Below are 10531 nucleotides of genomic sequence, written 5' to 3' on the forward strand. Positions count from 1 at the left end.
CATATGTGTCTCTGAATTCTTGTGCCCAGACGTCAGCAGTTACCACCTGACTGGGGATATTGACAATTGGGTGGATACCGACCGCGGTGCTGAAGGCTGTGCGCGTGTAGTCTTCTGCATCAAGATGTGTGAACCTTGTAAGTGCAAATGGGATACCTAGAATGAAAGTTGCTGCCTTGACCTTCGGTCTTTGGCTGCATCGTGAGAATGTCTGGCCCGTTCGGTTACTCTCCATAGACGTTTGAGTTCAGCAACTTGAAATCGCTTTGTACCCATAGATGTTTTGAGGTAGTTTCCAAGTGAAAAAACCTGTTCCTTCAGGAAATATTAAAAAATTTACAAAAATAAAATAAAAAATCAGAAAAATCATTCGATTTGAAAATTTGCCACAATTTTTTTTTGTGTTTACAAAAAAAATCGAAATTTCGAAATTTCCCTTGTTTCATAAAAAAGTTCTTAAAAAAATATGTCTTCTAGAAATTTTCGCAAATTTGAAAACAATATTCGCATTTTATATTTCTTTTGAGGTGTCAAAAACATATTCCAGTTTTAAAAATTTGTTCACAAATACACAAACTGTTTGCTTTTTTGCAAATGTTATTCAGAGTTTCAAAAAATATGTGCTTTCAAAATAAATTGAAAGATTTTTTAATACATGTTTTCCTTTTGAAAAACTATTCACGTTTGCAAAAGTTGCTCATGTATATAAAAAAGTTTAGAACTAAAAAAATTGTTGACATTTTCAGGAAAAAATAGAAATGATAAAAAATAATTATTTTTAGAAAATAATTTCTATTTCAAAATTACTCACAATTTGAAAGAAATGTTTGAAAAAAAATTAAAATATTTTATTCTCGACGTTGCAGTGGTTCTTAACCATTTCACACTTCCAATCATCACCATGAGCCATCAGTTCATGGGCCAGCTGCATGTTTCAGCAACTCGAGGTGGGGAGTCTGATTCACGCATGGCCACTTCAGTTTATTATTGGAATTTTCATGTCGCGCATTTAAAAGAAAAAATAGCTCGCTTCATGATCGGTGTGTCGTCCCAGTCGCATCGACCCCTCTGCATCGCGCTCCTATATGATGCAAAATATGTCATATAGCGGGTCCCATGGACCCCTCTGCATCGCGCTCCTATATGATGCAAAATATATCATATAGCGGGTCCCATGGACCCCTCTGCATCGCGCTCCTATATGATGCAAAATATGTCATATAGCGGGTCCCATGGTTGCATATAACTAGAACAAACGATAGTAAATAATAAAGAGCAACTAGTCGAAGGGGTGCCACTTGCGAGAGCCCCATAAGGGTTGCCATGTGGTGCGTACAATCGCCGCCACGTATCACGTGTTGGTGCTCCGTCAGGATATTTTTTATTTTTCTTTACATTTTTCCGTGTTTTTAGATGTGTTTTTTCTTTTTTTTTGCTTTTCGAGTTTCCCTTTGTTCTTCTTCTTCCCTGGATCTAAGAAAGGCTGATTTTGCTGTGAGGGGTGCTAACATGTTGGATTTGCGGTCTGCCATTACAAGAAAAGGACCGATTGTGGATTTTGGTGTCGTCAATTTTTAGAATATTTGTTAAATTGTATTGCGAGATAATCATTCAGTTATGCTCACACATTGTAGAAATTTTGATTTGATGCACAAAGAAGAAAGAACTATGCAATTTCCAGAGTTTGCCATCCAAACACGGTTTGCTACTGAAACCTCCCTGAGATTCAATGAGCCAATTTCATGACATCCAAATAAGCGAATTCGTATTTGTGTCTATTACAGTCCACGAATATTCTGGACTCGTCCAGCGCAGGAAACCGCCCTGCCCAAAGCTTCCTCCATGCCTCGCTGTATATAAGTCGGGTCGCCTGGTCTCTCCCCCTTCACCAACCGGAGCAAGACAGAACCAAGTAAAGCCATCGATTGGTTGAAGAAAACTCACAGAGCCTGCGTGCAAGAAAGCGTCGGCCACCAGAGCTGCTGCAGGAATTATCCCCGTCTACATTCGAGTATGGACAAGGTGCTGGCCTTGTCCATCGTGAGCGCCTCGCCGGCCCGACATCGCCCCCGGCGCCGGCAACGGCGGCAGCTGGGCTCGGCTCTCCTGGCGGGGAAAGAAGCTGCGGGAGGACGACCAGGCTGGAGCAGGGCAGTCTGCCTCGGGAGGCAGAGCAGCGGCCCGAGAAAGGGAAATCGCAGCCGCCTGCGCCGTCGTCGCGGCTGCGGTTTGCGCTGGAGTTCGATGGGATCGTCTGCTTCGAGACCATCGTGTGCCATTGATCTGTGAATCACGAGCTGCTCCTGGTTTAGCCGCGCGTGACGACTAATCCTTTCTTCGTATGATCGGCGTGTTCATTCGTCGTTAACTTTGCTTCTGACTACATAGCTACTTATAAACCAAGTTTTCTTTGGGCGTAAAAGACTTTTATTACTCAGGATCGACCCTACAATCCTCCTTATAAAGTTCAACGATCTCTGGGGGACTGAGCACACAACTAGACTACAATTCTGTTCTCGTTCCGCCGGGGGAGCAGCTCCTATCGATCGTGTCTGATCGTTCGCTAGGGGCGGGCCACTGTGACCCCTGATTGACAAAAAAAATGCCCACCTAAACTTTAAAACCGCAACGCTGAACTTTAAATTGCCATCGTATACATAAAAAACACCATAAACAACAAAATAATAGACATTTTCTTGTAAAAAACAAAGAAAACATAAATTTATTAACGTCATGCTCGTAAAATGTGAAAATTGCCATGCTACTTCATAAAACCAACTCTGATCATTAATAGCTTCATACCATGAACACATAAAATATTCAATTAACATGCTACACTTATATTAGTCGCAAAGAGGAATACACTTGTATGAATAATAGCCTCTGTCACCTCTTCTCTGACCTATACATATACCACTAGATTTTGAGCTACATGTCCTTGGATGATTGAATAGAGCGCTGGTGCTTCTTCTACGTAGTCGGGGATACACATAGAATTATTCAGCTCCAAACTGTAATGGCCGCTTGACTCATCACATGACGACCCCTGTCAACAAGGGCGTTATTTTTTTTTTGAGAATGTCAAGACGGCTGTGTGCAGTGTGTGGTTTGGGTCCATGTGATTGCATGTTTTTTTTTCTCGGGCGGTTCTAGTTGCATGTGGCAATCCCTATTTGGCTATTTTGCTAGCGCCCCCTGAATGGCACACCCCCTCTCACGAGCTGGGCCGGCCTGCATATCTTTTTTTCCCGGGTTTCTAAATTGCCAAACTGAAATTGCGAGTGATGGGATTCGAACGGCAAAGCTAGAATTTCAGTAGCAAAGGTAGTTATCAAGTGGACTAGCGACATATTTGTACATAGTTTGTTTCTATATTTATCTTTAAAGCTAAACAACCGCAGCTTCTTTCTGTTTTTATTTTTGGTTTGCTTTTGGCCGGTTTTCTTCTGTTTTTTTCTTCTTCGGATTTTCTCTTTCCTTTTTAAAAAAATCGCGAACTTCTTTCTTAAATTTGTGTACTTTTCAAATTCACGAACTTCTTTTGAATCTCATCAACTTTCTTCAAATTTCTGAATTTTTTATTTTTTATCTATTTTTTTTATTATTTTTAATTTCCTATAGTTCACGAACTTTTTCCAAAATGGATGAAATTTTTTCGTTTTTATGAACTTGTTTCAAATTCTTATGAACTTTTTCATAATCATTATTTTTTTCAATTTTGATGAACTTTTTTCAAAATCAATGATTTTTTTTCAATTTTCATGAACTTTTCCAAAATCAATGAACTCTTTTAGAATTGGATGATTTTTTTAAAATTTCGATGAATTTTTTTTTCAAAATCGATGAACTTTTTTCAGTTATGATGATTTTTTTTTGAAATTTGATGAACTATTTTTCAAATGCGAAGAACTTTTTTCATTTTTGATGAACACCTTTTCAATTTTGATAAATATATTTTTAAAATTCGATGAACTTTTCCAAGTTTGGGTACTTATTTCAAAATTTCATGATTTTTTTTTCAAATTCGTGAAGTTTTCTCAAATTCAGCAACTTTTTTCAATTTGTACGAACCTTTCATTTTTTTCAAAAATTGTTTTAAATAATTATTTTCAATTCCCTTTTCTAATTTTATGTTCCTTTGCTTATAATTTATATTATGTATATAATATTATGGGCCAGTTCTTTTGGCAGCTTAAAAAATAAGCCGCCTCCTCCCCAGCTTTTTGCATAAGCCACATCTCTTATTCATTGGGGCTTCTGGATGAGTTATGGAATAACTAATTTAGAAGTCTCAACAAATTTTCTGGGCGGCTTATTTTTTAAGCTGGGGAGAGACAGCTTATTTTTTAAGCCGCCCAAAAGAACTGGCCCTATATGTTAATGTTGTACTAGAAGAAGGGTCAAATAGTGCGCTTTCCTGATATTCGTTGTCTAGTGGTTATTATGCTTGACTGTTGTTGTTGACGAGAGGAGTTTGAGTCCTGGTTCTCCCATTGACGATACAATTTTTTCTCCAATTATTTTTCTCCATGTTGCTTTCTTTAGCAGGTACAGGGCCGGCCTGCTACACGCCCCCTGCGAGCGTCAGGACCTCGAATCGGCGCTTACAACACCAAAAATAGGAGCTCCCGTTGCATGTCCTGCTCCCCCACAACGATAGGCAGACCATATGGGCTGGACCTAGGCTGCTTTCTCTATAACTTTCACTTTGGTTCCATGACCTACTAGCACAAAGTAACGGTCTCTAAAAAAAGAACCAAGTAACCTATGAAATAGGATGCATAGAGCCATATGGCGCATCAATAGTATACAATGAACTTTTCATCAAAGTTACAAGGGGTTAAGGCGTGCCTTTCATGAAGACTACACCCTTACCAACAAGTACGCTTGGGCTCCTATGCACATCAACGCTATAGTGCCCATGATCATTCATACCATGGAAGTATAATCAATATTCAACTAACATGCTACAATTGTGCGGATAATGATCTCCATCCTCTCTCCTCTCCCCTATACATATACCACCCTATGTATATTCACCTAACTAGATATCTAGGCAAGTTGTTCATTCATATATGCAAGAAGGACACATGGATGAAGGGCGAGATGAGAGCAGAAAGGAGACATCTGATGCGATGACATGCACATGGGAATTAGAGGCATTAGAACAATACAATATTAGAACATTATCCTATTGGGGAAATTGCTCACCGCTTAGAGCAGATGCACAGAACTGGAGCACATTTGGTGCTCCTTGTATCCTTTTTAGGCAAGGTATTGAAGCCCGGTTGTTAGGTATTAACTTAGCTACCTTCACATGACGCACAGCTACAGGTTCTTGAAAGGTGATGTAGCGGCGACGAGTCAATTGTCCAGGTGTTGGTGCAGTGGCACGTTGGCTCTGTTGAGCTCGCTAGTGGGCATATCATGATCCCCTCAATTAGCTGTTCTCGTGCATGTCGGCATGACAACAAGTTGATTGAAAGGTGGGGAGGGATTTTCAAGCAACAGTTGAACAAGTCTCAAGGCCGTGATGCAAGCTGCGACTCTGCTCGTCTTGGAGGCCCAGAATGGGACCAACTTTGTGTTGTAACTAGTTAAGCAAAGAAATATACCAAGGAGGAGTTATGCAGTTAAGAGACTAATCCCTCTCCCCTCCATAATCTCTCGCCCCCTCCTGAATTTATGGTGGGCCCGCTTCATTCTAAATACCAATCAAAACCGCCCACGTCATCCCATCTTTTAAATCTCATGTAAATCCTCTGTAAATGTAGCCCTCTGAGCTTTTTTTATTTCTCGAAAAGAAAGTTAAACCCGTTGCCTCTTTATTATGAGGATGCATATAACTTTTTTTTATTAATTATTAAACAGAGTACATAGCAAAGGCAACCACGCCCAAGCCATTACAAGAAATGAAATAACTACAACTACGTAGAAGAGGTAAATATCATCACGCCAAGCATCCTCATGTCCAGTCAGGAATGACCTTGACAAAGATTTTTCATTCTGATTGCCAATATCGGTACAACAACAACATTCAATAATATAACAACGTAAGTTTGTCGTTGGTGAGCACAACCAACAAATGAGGACACGAGTTTTCACCCAAAAATGAAGTGGTGTCGCAATCAGCATCTTGAGGACGACTCATTTGATAGTTGCACCGGCCAATACTCCAAGCCAGGCCAAAAAAGCACGAGCAGATTTATGTGACGATTTCCCATCTTATACCATCGCCACGACAATTAGGTGGCCGCCCATGTGTCGGTGCGAACCTGACCGCTGCCATTCCACACATAGAGTCACTATGTAGCATCCACCATACTGCCGAAGGCGCTGCCCCAGTGCTAGGTGCCTGATGCTGGCACCTCACATGATCGTCATCGTTGTGCCAAAAAAAATTGGACTTGCACCGCTGTCACGGTGTTAGAGGCCTGATGCTGGCACCTCATGTAGCCTCCATCGTCGAATGCTGGTGTGCAAGCAGATGCGCTGCCGCGCCGATTGATCTCCTTGTTGAGTTCATTGAGAGTCGCTGCCACCACCAAATCCAATAGTCTTATGATCCGACCATCGCTGCCCGTTGCATGGTTCGACCCCTTCTGCTCGTCTTTGTCATCTGGAGCACCGCCTTCGGATGACCAATGTTCTCGGGTGACTTCCGCATGATCGCGCCACAGTTGGGTTGCAGTACTGTCACGTGCTCCCAGTTGGCACCGCAACATCTCCCACGGCCGAACACGCCATTTGCTGCTTTTGCAAATCGTCAACCGGGAGCAACTTCGCGGTGCCACCATCCTGTTCAAGGTCGTCATCCATGGTACGAAGGACACATTGCATGGCCATGATGCAGCCACCGCAGCACGCCACGCCGAGTTCTTGCCTCCACGCACTGGACACCTGCCAGATAGAGAAGGGTTGAGCGACGCGGCCGCGCGATCTATCTCCACCACCTCTGTTGTTGATAGTCGTCGGGCCATGTTGTGGACAACTCCAATGCATGACCCCAAATCATTTGCGGACGTCTGTTTAGGCCGAAATGAACACATGCAACGACCCAACATGCGACCCCATCGGCAAAATTTGTATGTTTCTTGTCCAGCTCGCCCCATTTCTAGACCAAATTTGGTTCGCTTTTGCATCCAAAGCGGACAAAAACTGGACGCTTTTCATCCCCCATTGTCCGGCTGTGTCCGCTACATGTACGCCCTGATCCTCTTGTTATCGACCCACCCATCACACCTCTCTATTCTTCTCTCTCTCCGACAAGGATGCCGTGCGGGGCACCTCGCCGCCACGGTTATGCAGCCGCGGGTCTCGCCCCATGCCCGCGCATGGCAAGCGCTGCTGCCGCCGAGGGTCGACTAGCTCCGCTGCGCCGCCGGTAATCTGTATGCGGTTTCGCAAGAGAGGGCACTGGTGGAAAAACAGGCTTCCGTCCAGCCCCATAAGTCGCGAAGCTGTAGGAACCGCGACTAATGGGACCTTTGGTCGCGGTTCTGGAGGTGAACCGCGACCAAAGGCCTGGGCCCAGGGCGCTCGGTGGCCAGCTGGCGCACGTGAGGGTCTTTAGTCGCGGTTGGCCAGGACAACCGCGACTAAAGGCCTTCGGGCACCTTTAGTCACGGTTTGCCAGGCCAACCGCAACTAAAGCCCCTCCCCTATATATACCCATCCAGCAGCCAACACTTAGCCATTTGGAGCCATTCTCTTCACAAGTGGGTGTAGGTTTGCTTTTGGTTCCTCTTATGCACATAAGGTGTTTGATGAAATGCCCCAAGAGCATGAAACAAACATGACATGAAGTGTTGGAGCCACACTCCTCGATCGCGGTTAGCAACTTGATGAACCTTTGATGTGTCATTGATAAAATATGCATGTGTGCAGTTCATTGTTTAATTTATATTGTTTGTAGCTAGTTAGTTTAACAAATGCATGATGGTTAATTATATATTTTATATTATAATAATGCAGATGAATTGGCAATGGATGTACGGTAACCGACTCTCCGGCGAGTTCACTACGGGTTTGAAAGATTTCCTCGTAGTGGCTAATGCGAACAAGCAGGGGGGTTTTGTTATCTGTCCATGTGTTATCTGTAAGAATCAGAAGGGTTACTCTTCCTCAAGAGATGTTCACATGCATCTGCTTCGGCACGGTTTCATGCCAAGCTATAATTGTTGGACCAAGCATGGAGAAAGAGGGGTTATAATGGAAGAAGATGAAGAAGGGGATGATTTCATCGATGAAAGCTATCTTGCTCATTTCGGTGATACTTTCATGGAGGATGCTGAAGGTGAAGGGGAAGGTGAAGAAGAGGCACGTGATGATCCCGTTGATGATCTTGGTCGGACCATTGCTGATGCACGGAGACACTGCGAAACTGAAAAGGAGAGGGAGAATTTGGATCGCATGTTAGAGGATCACAGAAAGGCGCTGTACCCCGGATGCGATGATGGTCTGAAAAAGCTGGGCTGCACACTGGATTTGCTGAAATGGAAGGCAGAGGCAGGTGTAGCTGACTCGGCATTTGAAAACTTGCTGAAAATGTTGAAGAATATGTTTCCAAAGATTTTGCAGCTGACGCAAGGAACATAAGATTTGCTCTAAGTACGGATGGCATGAATCCTTTTGGCGAGCAGAGCTCCAGCCATAGCACCTGGCCCGTGACTCTATGCATCTACAACCTTCCTCCTTGGTTGTGCATGAAGCGGAAGTTCATTATGATGCCAGTGCTCATCCAAGGTCCGAAGCAACCCGGCAACGACATCGATGTGTACCTAAGGCCATTAGTTGATGAACTTTTACAGCTGTGGGGTGGTGTCCATGTGTGGGATGAGCACAAACAAGAGGAATTTGACCTACGAGCGTTGCTTTTCGTAACCATCAACGATTGGCCTGCTCTTAGTAACCTTTCGGGACTGTCAAATAAGGGATACAATGCATGCACGCACTGCTTACATGAGACTGAAAGTGTACATTTGCCAAATTGTAAGAAGAACGTGTACCTTGGGCATCGTCGATTTCTTCCGAAAATTCATCCAGTAAGAAAGAAAGGAAAGCATTACAACGGCAAGGCAGATCACCGGCCGAAGCCTGCGGAACGCACTGGTGCTGAGGTATTTGATATGGTCAAGGATTTGAAAGTCATCTTTGGAAAGGGTCCTGGCGGACAATCAGTTCCGAAGGGAGCTGACGGGCACGCAGCCATGTGGAAGAAGAAATCTATATTCTGGGAGCTAGAATATTGGAAAGTCCTAGATGTCCGCTCTGCAATCGACGTGATGCACGTTACGAAGAATATTTGCGTGAACCTCCTAAGCTTCTTGGGCGTGTATGGGAAGACAAATGATACAAAGGAAGCACGGCAGGACCAGCAACGTTTGAAAGACCCTGATGACCGGCATCCGGAATGGTTTCAAGGTCGTGCCAGCTACGCTCTGACCAAAGAAGAGAAGGTCATCTTTTTTGAATGCCTGAGCAGTATGAAGGTCCCGTCTAGATTCTCGTCCAATATAAAGGGAATAATAAACATGGCGGAGAAAAAGTTCCAAAACCTGAAGTCTCACGACTGCCACGTGATTATGACGCAATTGCTTCCGATTGCTTTGAGGGGGCTCCTGCCGGAAAATGTTCGAGTAGCCATTGTGAAGCTATGTGCATTCCTCAATGCAATCTCTCAGAAGGTAATCAATCCAGAAGTTCTACCACGGTTACAGAACGATGTGATCCAATGTCTTGTCAGTTTCGAGTTGGTGTTCCCGCCATCCTTCTTCAATATTATGACGCACCTCCTGGTTCACCTAGTCGAAGAGATTTTCGTTCTCGGTCCTGTATTTCTACACAATATGTTCCCCTTCGAGAGGTTCATGGGAGTATTAAAGAAATATGTTCGTAACCGTGCTAGGCCAAGGATGGATCATGTGAATTATATTACCCGTGATGTAGTACATGACGCTCTGCAGAGTCCGGCCGTACCACCATAGCCGACGACCGGCCTCTGGTATATTATTTTGAATTGAATTAGTTTTATTTTTCTGAATTTTTTTGATATATTATTTGTATTTTTAACATTTTGAATTGAATTAGTTTTATTTTTCTGAATTTTTTGATATATTATTTGTATTTTTAACATTTTGAATTGAATTAGTTTTTTTCCTGAATTTTTTGATATATTATTTGTATTTTTAACATATTGAATTGAATTAGTTCTATTTTTCTTAATTTTTTGATATATTATTTGTATTTTTAACATATTGAATTGAATTAGTTTTATTTTTCTTAATTTTTTGATATATTATTTGTATTTTTAGAATTTTGAATTGAATTAGTTTTATTTTTCTGAATTTTTTGATATATTATTTGTATTTTTAAGATTTTGAAAAAGAAAAAGTATTTGGAAAATACCTTTAGTCGCGGTTGGCCTGCCCAACCGCGACTAAAGGTGGTTGCGCGCGGGAACGAAAAACCCGCCAAAAAAGTCCTTTAGTCGCGGGTCGCCTCCCCAACCGCGACTAAAGGTTACCCTTTA

At 42.8% G+C, this 10531-nt stretch overlaps 1 pseudogene; it reads left to right on the forward strand.

The window, feature by feature from the left end:
- The first annotated feature begins 2013 nt into the window (after positions 1–2013).
- Positions 2014–2282, forward strand: LOC119290067 (annotated as a pseudogene).
- The last annotated feature ends 8249 nt before the right edge of the window (positions 2283–10531 follow it).

Source organism: Triticum dicoccoides, chromosome 4A (genome assembly GCF_002162155.2).
Source record: "Triticum dicoccoides isolate Atlit2015 ecotype Zavitan chromosome 4A, WEW_v2.0, whole genome shotgun sequence".
NCBI lineage: Eukaryota > Viridiplantae > Streptophyta > Magnoliopsida > Poales > Poaceae > Triticum > Triticum dicoccoides.